The sequence below is a fragment of the Oncorhynchus gorbuscha genome, linkage group LG13, assembly GCF_021184085.1.
Source record: "Oncorhynchus gorbuscha isolate QuinsamMale2020 ecotype Even-year linkage group LG13, OgorEven_v1.0, whole genome shotgun sequence".
In the NCBI taxonomy this organism is placed as follows: domain Eukaryota; kingdom Metazoa; phylum Chordata; class Actinopteri; order Salmoniformes; family Salmonidae; genus Oncorhynchus; species Oncorhynchus gorbuscha.
The window spans coordinates 65,634,597-65,644,147 of NC_060185.1; the positions used below are offsets into that span (position 1 = coordinate 65,634,597).

General features: G+C 41.9%; 1 long non-coding RNA gene across 2 annotated transcripts in view; it reads left to right on the forward strand.

The window, feature by feature from the left end:
• Positions 1 to 6,864, forward strand: part of LOC123993346 — a 144,256-nt gene extending 137,392 nt beyond the window's left edge. For both annotated transcript variants that reach the window (XR_006831437.1, XR_006831438.1), the window contains one exon: positions 4,169 to 6,864. This is a non-coding gene — a long non-coding RNA (uncharacterized LOC123993346). The remainder of the gene's footprint in view (positions 1 to 4,168) is intronic.
• Positions 6,865 to 9,551: the final 2,687 nt, after the last annotated feature.

Sequence of the window (9,551 nt, forward strand, 5' to 3'; positions counted from 1 at the left end):
TCACTGGCTTGCTCGCACTCCTATTTTTCCCAAGTCGTATTTTGTACCACAGTCGATTGAAATGAAGATGTAACACATTCATTTAGATTTGACAGAGATTCTTCCTCATTCATTGACTGGCTGATCTTGTTACTACACCTCTGACATTGGTGAGGCATTCTGCTCATTCTATGTTTTCTGTTCTAACCTAGTTGTGCACCTAACACTGGTTCTCAGTCATTCAACATGGACTTTTTTCACGGTGATGTCACTTTGCTGTTTTTCTCACCCCATTTCAATCAAAAAACGTCTCCAGTCAAATAATCCATGCATCCCCTTACAAATGAAACGTGAAATTAGCAGTTTCACATGTGAAAACCGCTTTTTCACGTGTAATGGCTGTTTTCACATGTTGAGTTTAAACGTCACATGTGAAACCACATTTAGAGTTCACATGTTAACACCTTCGTTTCACATGTGAGGTGAATAACATGTTTTCCCCTCACATGTCAATTGCATTTTCACATCTGAAAACTATCATGTGGAAATCACATTTGCCGTTTCACATGTAAGAAAACTCCACGTGTTCATCTTACTTTCACATGTGGAATGGCAAGATCACATTGTGAGGATGAAATCAGTGGAGGCTCCTCAGAGGAGGAAGGGAAGGGCCATCCTCCTCAGTGGATTTCAGAAAAAATGTAAGTAGTGAAACACAAAGTTACCTTTTTTTTTAGATAAAACTACACTAAATATATTCACATCACCAAATAATTGATTAAAACATACTTTTTTTTGCAATGAAGGTGTATGGGAGCCTCAACAACAGTCTGTAGGGTAGCACCATGGTGTAGCCAACACTGGAACTTTTCCAAGTCAAGGGCAGCTTTTGGTTTTCTAAATGTATTGCCACTGGGTTTTGCCGGTGTAACTGTTGAACTGCTTACTGACTGTACACTGTACTGCATGATGGTAGCGGGTTTACTAACGCGTTATGACGTTAGATAATATGTTGACAATGATGTAGGCTGTGTGTAGAGGTTAGCGGTTATGACAGCTGATGTGTTTTGCACCGATGTCCATAAGCGAAGGGAAAAGGTGAGAGGAGAGTGTTCAGATGCGAGATGGAATTATACAAGGAGCAAATTATGAAAGTGAACTGTGTTTACGTGTGAGCAGGGATCTAGTCATTCCGCCGATTCTGTTGAAAAACTTTTCTTAAAGCACCCGAGAGTCAACATCCACTTCGCCGCGGAATCGAATTAGCATAAAAATACATAAAAATATCTGTCTGTTTAAGCTAAAGATATCTGGGATTTTTCTCAACACACCGCATGTGTCGCACTTTCGCATCTGCGGTAAAGGTGACAGAGCTAGACCGGTGTTTGTCAGACCGTCTGTAGCGTCCAAACACGATGGCGTTCTCCATTTTGATCTACGACCCCCACAAGCTTCTTGGGACTCGTCTGAAATTGTTTCAGCCGATCTGCCAACTTCTGTTTGTAGCATCCAAACATTTCGGGCACACGAACATGTACAGTACCATTCAAAAGTTTGGACACACCTACTCATTCAAGAGTTTTTCTTTATTTTTACTATTTTATACATTTTAGAATAATAGTGAAGACATCAAAACTATGAAATAACACACATGGAATCATGTAGTAACCAAAAAAGTGTTAAACAAATATTATATTTGACATTCTTCAAAGTAGCCACCCTTTGCATTGATGACAGCTTTGGCATTCTTGGCATTCTCTCAACCAGCTCCATGAGGTAGTCACCTGGAATGCATTTCAATTTGTTTAATTAAAAAAAATGTTTTACCTTTATTTTACTAGGCAAGTCAGTTAAGAACAAATTCTTATTTTCAATGACGGCCTAGGAACAGTGGGTTAACTGCCTTGTTCAGGGGCAGAACGACAGATTTGTACCTTGTCAGCTCGGGGATTGGAACTTTAACAGGTGTGCCTTGTTAAAAGTTAATTTGTGGAATTTCTTTCCTTCTTGTTTGAGCCAATCAGTTGTGTTGTGACAAGGTAGGGGTGGTATACAGAAGATAACCATATTTGGTAAAAGGCCATGTCCATACTATGACAAGAACAGCTCAAATAAGCAAAGAGAAACCACAGTTCATCGTTACTTTAATAGATCCAGACAATTTCAAAAACTTTGAAAGTTTCTTCAAGTGCAGTCGCAAAAACAATCAAGCTCTATGATAAAACTGGCTCTCATGAGGACTGCCACAGGAAAGGAAGACCCAGAGTTATCTCTGCTGCAGAGGATAAGTTCATTAAATTTACCAGCCTCAGAAAATGCAGCCCAATCAAATGCTTCACAGAGTTCAAGTAACAGACACTTCGCAACATCAACTGTTCAAATAAGGCTATGTGAATCAGGTCTTCATGGTCGAATTGCTACAAAGAAACCACTACTAAAGGACACCAATAAGAAGAAGAGTCTTGCTTTGGCTAAGAAACACAAGCAATGGACATTAGACCGGTGGAAATCTGTCCTTTGGTCTGATGAGTCCAAATATGAGATTTTTGGTTACAACTGCCGTGACTTTGTGAGACGCGGAGTAGGTGAACGGATGATCTCCGCATGTGTGGTTCACGGTTCCCACCGTGAAGCATGGAGGTGGAGTTGTGATGCTGTGGGGGTTCTTTGCTGGTGACACTGTCAGTTATTTATTAAGAATTCAAAGCACACTTAACTTAACCAGCATGGCTACCACAGCATTCTGCAGTGATACGCCATCCCATCTGGTTTGCACTTTTTTTTCACCAACACACCTCCAGGCTGTGTAAGGGCTATTTGACCAAGAAGGAGAGTGATGGAGTGCTGCATACGATGACCTGATGAGTTGGACCGCAGAGTGAAGGAAAAGCAGCCAACAAGTGCTCAGCATATGTGGGAACTTTATATACAGTACCTGTCAAAGGTTTGGACACACTTACTCATTCAAGAGTTTGTCTTTATTTTTCTACATTGTAGAATATTATTGAAGACACCAAAACAATGAAATAACACACATGGAGTCACGTAGTAACCAAAACAAGTGTTAAACAAATATTGTATTTGACATTCTTCAAAGTAGCCTCCCTTTGCCTTGATGACAGCTTTGCACACTCTTGGCATTCTCTCAACCAGCTTCATGAGGAATGCTTTTCCAACAGTCTTGAAGGAGTTCCCACATATGAAGAGCGTTTCCTTCACTCTGCAGTCCAACTCATCCCAAACCATCTCAATTGGGTTGAGGTTGGAGGATTGTGGAGGCCAGGTCATCTGATGCAGCACTCCATAATTCTCCTTCTTGGTTAAATAACTCTTACACCGCCTGGAGGTGTGTTGGGTTATTGTCCTGTTGAAAAACAAATGATAGTCTCACTAAGCGCAAACCAGATTGGATGGTGAATCGCTGCAGAATGTTGTGGAAGCCATGCTGGTTAAGAGTGCCTTGAATTCTAAATAATTCACAGACAGTGTCACCAGCAAAGCACCATCACACCTCCTCCTCCATGCTTCATGGTGGGAACCACCCATGTGGAGATCATCCGTTCACCTACTCTGCGTCTCTCAAAGATATAGTGGTTGGAACCAAAAATCTCCAATTTGGATTCATCGGACCAAAGGACAGATTTCCACTTGTCCAATGTCCATTGCTCATGTTTCTTGGCCTAAGCAAGTCTCTTCTTCTAATTGGTGTCCTTTAGTAGTGGTTACTTTGCATCAATTTAACCATGAAGGCCTGATTCCCGCAGTCTCCTCTGAACAGTTGATGTTGAAATGTGTCTGTTACTTTTATTTGGGCTGCAATTTATGAGGCTGGTAACTCTAATGTACTTATCCTCTGCAGCAGAGGTAACTCAGGGTCTTCCTTTCCTGTGGTGGTCCTCATGAGAGCCAGTTTCATCATAGCGCTTGATGGTTTTTGCAACTGCACTTGAAGAAACTTTCAAACTTCTTGACATTTTCTGTATTGACTGACCTTCATGTCTTAAAGTAATGATGGACTGTCGTCTCTCTTTGTTTATCTGAGCTGTTCTTGTCATAATATGGACTTGGTCTGTTACCAAATAGGGCAGCATACAATGTAGAAAATAGTAAAAATAAAGAAAAACCCTTGAATGTACCAGTCAAAAGTTTGAAGACACAGACTCATTAATCTGTTCCCTTTTGCTTTCAGTGTTAGACCAGCACCCTGTCTACAACATCACAGCCAGTCAACACTGGGGCTGTGACTACTGGCATGACTGGGACCAGTGTGGCCCAGACTCCTCTCCTCCATACCCAGACTGTAGCAGCTGATCCCCATCGCCACCAGGGGCACCTGGCTCCCCTCCCTCCTCTGGCTGGATCAATGACTAGAGACATCCCATCCCAGGGACCAGGGGTCAGCATCAAAAGCCCCCTGCCCACATCCTTGCCACCTGGTGCTCTCTTTAGGACGAGGGGGTACACTTCCACCCCTCCACCCTCCTCCTGAACAGACCAGGCTGTTTGGACATGGAGCCAGAACAGGGCCTTCGTGTGATCTCCCGCGCCCCTCCCCAGCCGCCCCCCACAGGGAGAGGGCCAGGGGTCAACCCCATCAGACCACCACACGGCTCACAGAGCCATTTGATGAGGGGGATCTGTTTTAGATTTCATAATGCCCTCTGAATCATGATCCTGAGCCCTACTCAACTTGGTTAAATATGTAATCTGTTTGTCAAAAGCTTCATGTTGTAAAAACATTTGTTTTCAGGGATTTATGGATGTGAAGTTGACCTGGTCAATTAAGGTTTGTAGATGACTGTTTTCCTGATTTGATACAGTACATACACAACAATATACAACAATACTCACTTGACTTAATTACTGGTTCAAATGAACATATCATCAACATACTGTTATTTATGATACTGTTTATTAGGTCATTGAGTAATTGGGGCATGTATGACACCATATTGACAGTTATGATAATTAATCTGACATGTTTCTGACTAATCACAACAGGCTTCAATTTCACTAACTCATACATAATAATGTATGATGTGTCACTACCTCACAGATTCCTACCAATGGAAAACTGAACATGCAGTATAAAAAAATCTGCCACTCTTGAAGGACAATAGAAGTTAAATATACGAGAATATGTTGTTAAAAATAATACCTTTTTGACATTGATGCCTTCGATCCAGTGTTAGACTTCACTGACTGACTTTACTGACTCGTGGAAGTGTTTTACGGTCATTAAACTTTGATACAACATGCCCAATATGAAGACTCAGTTCCTCTGTGATACAGAGTCTGTATGTTGTTCAGGCTGTCAGTACATCATGAATACATATTAATGAACCCAGATTTCTAAATCTGTTTATTGAGCTTCTTCTTCCATTTCCTCCCTCCATTCTTTCCTCCAATGCCTTAGCAGATCCCAGTATGTCCCCTAGTCTTGTGACAAGGGATGAAAAGGAGAGAAAAAAAGGTCTAATGAGTTTGGCAAAAGGAGGACGGAGGGGGGAGACAGATGGCATGAAGTCTGCGTGGCTCTGGCGTGGCTCGCCTGGTGCTAAAATCCTCCTCTCTTACATTCCAACAAATCCTAGCAGGAGGTTGGGGAGTCTGCCACACCACTCAGTGGATCCACGGGGTTCTCTCTTGCACCCCTTTCCTCACTCCCCTGCACCCCGTAAGTCCCTGGCCAAGGGTGTCAGCCTCCCCCATACCATATCCCCACATGTATACATATATTAACATGTTTGTACAGTATATATAGTATGATGGGCCATTTTATTGGCCTGCTAAGATAATAAACACAGGAGGGTGTGAGACGGAGACAGGCGCTGATTGTTAGTATGGAATTGGGCGTGTGGGATCAAATTGGGAGTGGACCTATCCCTCCACTCTAGTGTCAAATCTCATTGAGTAAACATAGGACCAAAGCATGGAGGCAAAGACTGTAATCCATTTATATGAGAGGAAGAAAACCTAAGTAGCTTTTCAATTAGTTTCGCCACCCCCAGCTCCTGATAAGGAGGAAACGCTGGCAAGTTGAGCCTGTCACAGGCCAGACATGCCCCGCTCAGATTGCCCCATATTCTCCTCAGTCGGTCTGTCGGTGGGGCTTATGGCCAAATGTACAGTAAGTGTAACTGCATGGTAATCACACACAGACAGTAGGTCCCACCACTGGCCCGCGGTGACCGCATGACGTCTTCATGTGTTTCCACTTCTACATTGTTTTTGGATTGCATTTGAATTTTAGGAATGTGCATTGAGGAGCACCATATTAAAGGACATCAGCGATATGATAAGCATGTTTATAATGTATATTACGGACTATCTCTCTCAATATTCTCTCTCTCTTTATTCTCTCTCTCTCTCTTTCGTCTCTCTCTCATTCTCTCTCTTGCGTTTCTCTGTCTGTCTCTGTGTATAATTGACTGTATAGTGCACGCTATCAATCTCTAACACACTTTTCTCTCTCTCTCTGCATGTATATATTGTGTATAATGTACTGTGCAGTGTACACTATCAATCTTTATCTCACTATCTCTCTCTCTCTCCTCTCTCTTTATTCTCTCTTTCTCTCTTTCGTCTCTCTGTCTCTCTGTGTATAATTGACTGTATAGTGCACACTATCAATCTCTAACACACTTTATTCTCTCTCTCTGCATGTATATATTGTGTATAATGTACTGTGCAGTGTACACTATCAATCTTTATCTCACTATCTCTCTCCTCTCTCTCTCTCTCTCTCTCTCTGCACTTTGCCTTCTGCTCATGCTATTGAGTGGCTCTTCTGGGAAAGGAGGATGCTGTGAAGAGGTCACAGGAGGTTTGAGTATCAAATTACTGTTAATGATAACGATAATAAAAAGAGAAATCTGCTCCAAATCTTATCTCTGAGCTTTTTTTCCCCCTCCGTATGGAATGTGATTTATGTGCGCTTGGTCTTATGAATTGCTTTGCATGATTGTAACGAGGTGTACAATTCATTACAGTGCACAAACTGTTGTTCATTTGTTGTTCTATGCTAATGTGTATGGAGCTGTATGTCATTCATGTGTGTCTCCGAGGCTCTACTATGATGAAAGACACAATAATGAGCCATCTGGGTTGTATCGAGCATCACACGACAAAATGACATCTCAACATCTCAACCCCAAAGCTTTACACAAACATTTACATCCCCAACACTGCATTTCAAGTTACAACCACAGAAAATGCTAATATTATTACACTGCCCTAAACTTGGCTTATGTCTTCGCTGAAACTGTAATTACACTACATTTAAATGCAACACTGTCCATAAACTTGTTGTAAACACTTGCTCTCTCAGTCTTTCGTCAGATTCTTAATTACACTATACTGGTACAGATGTAAGATCATAATTTGAGCCAGTTTGCTACAGCAGGAAAATAATCCTGCAGCAAGAGGAAATGTGAATTATTATGTGAATTAGAATCCATTTTTCATAAGGGAAAATCAAGTCTGAAATTTAAAAGGTAAAATTATAACCTTCAGAAGCCTTTTTAAACCTCAAAATGTAAATGCATTGCATTTCAGGAATTTTCTCCTGCAACAGGGTGTTTAAATTAAGATCTTACACCTGTTAAGCTGATTCCATTTGACCACAAAGCCATAATACATAAATCTGCAGTGACTTTCCCTCCCTCCCTCCCTCCTTACAGCACAGAGACTGAGAGGTTGGCTGTCCTTCCTTGGTGGCAGGGCAGAGTGGCATCTTGACATTACCATCCCCAGGCCCGCTGGCACAGCTGTCACCCACAGGATGGGAGACTGGCAGGGTCGATGGCTGCATGGCGCGCCTGTTGGCTGCCGCCCTCCGTCCCCCTCTGTCCCCTCCATCCCATCTCTCAGTGAAAGGGCAAGATGGCCTCCGTCAGTCTCTCAGTGCATTGATCAGAGGCCAGACCTCCATTAGCTAAAGGTCACCGGGTTCACTGTGCTCTGTGCCGTCCCTACAGCTCCCCATGAACCTCGGTGGTGGGAGGATGTTCGTTCCTTGCCCTACCTCCATTCCAACCGAGATTAGTATGCTAGCAGATACCCATAGACTTCCAGTCATTGTGCTATCGCTAGTTAGCGTTGGCTCGTCAAACTACCTCTAACTTCCTTCATACTGAACATAAAAATGGTCTCCATAAGTTTATCTGACTCTGGGGAAGTAGATTAAGGGCCTCATTGCCAAAATTCTGAAGTATCCCTTCAAGTATCAAAAGTGAATGTAATTACTAAAATACACTTAAGTATCATAATTTCACATTCCTTATATTAAATTAAGCAAACCAGATGGCACCATTTTCTTGTTTTTTTATATTTACCGATAGCCAAGGGCACACTCCAACACTCAGACATCATTTACAAATGCAATATTTGTGTTTAGTGAGTCTGCCAGATCAGAGGCAGTAGGGATGACCAGGGATGTTCTCTTGATAAGTGTGTGAATTGGACCATTTTCCTGTCGGGCTAAGCATTCGAAATATAACGAGTACTTTTGGGTGTCAGGAAATGTTGTAAATGACTATTGTAGCTTGGAAACGTCAGTTTTGTTAATGTAATATCTACATAGACATACAGAGGCCCATTATCAGCAACCGTCACTCCCTAGAAGGCCAGCATCCCGGAGTCGCCTCTTCACTGTTGACATTGAGACTGGTGTTTTGCGGGTACTTTAATGAACCTGCCAGTTGAGGACTTGTGAGGTGTCTGTTTCTCAAATTAGATGCTCTAATGTACTTGTCCTCTTGCTCAGTTGTGCACCTGGGCCTCCCACTCCTCTTTCCATTCTGGTTAGAGATCATTTGCACTGTTCTGTGAAGGGAGTAGTACACAGCATTGTATGAGATCTTCCGTTTCTTGGCAATTTCTCGCATGGAAAACCTTAATTTCTCAGAATAAGAATAGACTGACGAGTTTCAGAAGAAAGTACTTGGTTTCTGGCCATTTTGAGCCTGTAATCGAACCCACAAATACTGATGGTCCAGATACTCAATTAGTCTAAAGAAGGCCCGTTTTATTGCTTCTTTAATCAGAACAACAGTTTTCAGCTGTGCTAGCATAATTGCAAAAAGGGTTTTCTAATGATCAATTAGCCTTTTAAAATGATAAACTTGGATTATCTAACACAATGTGCCATTGGAACACAGGAGAGATGGTTGCTGATAATGGTCCTATGTACACCTATGTTGACGTTCCATTAACAATCTGCTGTCTCCAGCTACAATAGTCATTTACAATATTAACAATGTCTACACTGTATTTCTGATCAATTTGAGGTTATTTTACTGGACAAAAAAAGGTGCTTTTCTTTCAAAAACAAGGAAATGTCTAAGTGACCCCTAACTTTTTGAAAGGTAGTAAAGTACAGATACCCCCAAAAAAGACGTAAGTAGTACTTTAAAGTATTTTCTACTTAAGTACTTTACATCACTGTTAATTTCCCCCTACTCTGTTTGATCACCCACGATATGCTACACCATTGTACTTCTTACAGATATTATGACTGTGTCCACCTACAATCAAAGACTCCTTCATTCCAATTCTCTCCCTCCAGTAGA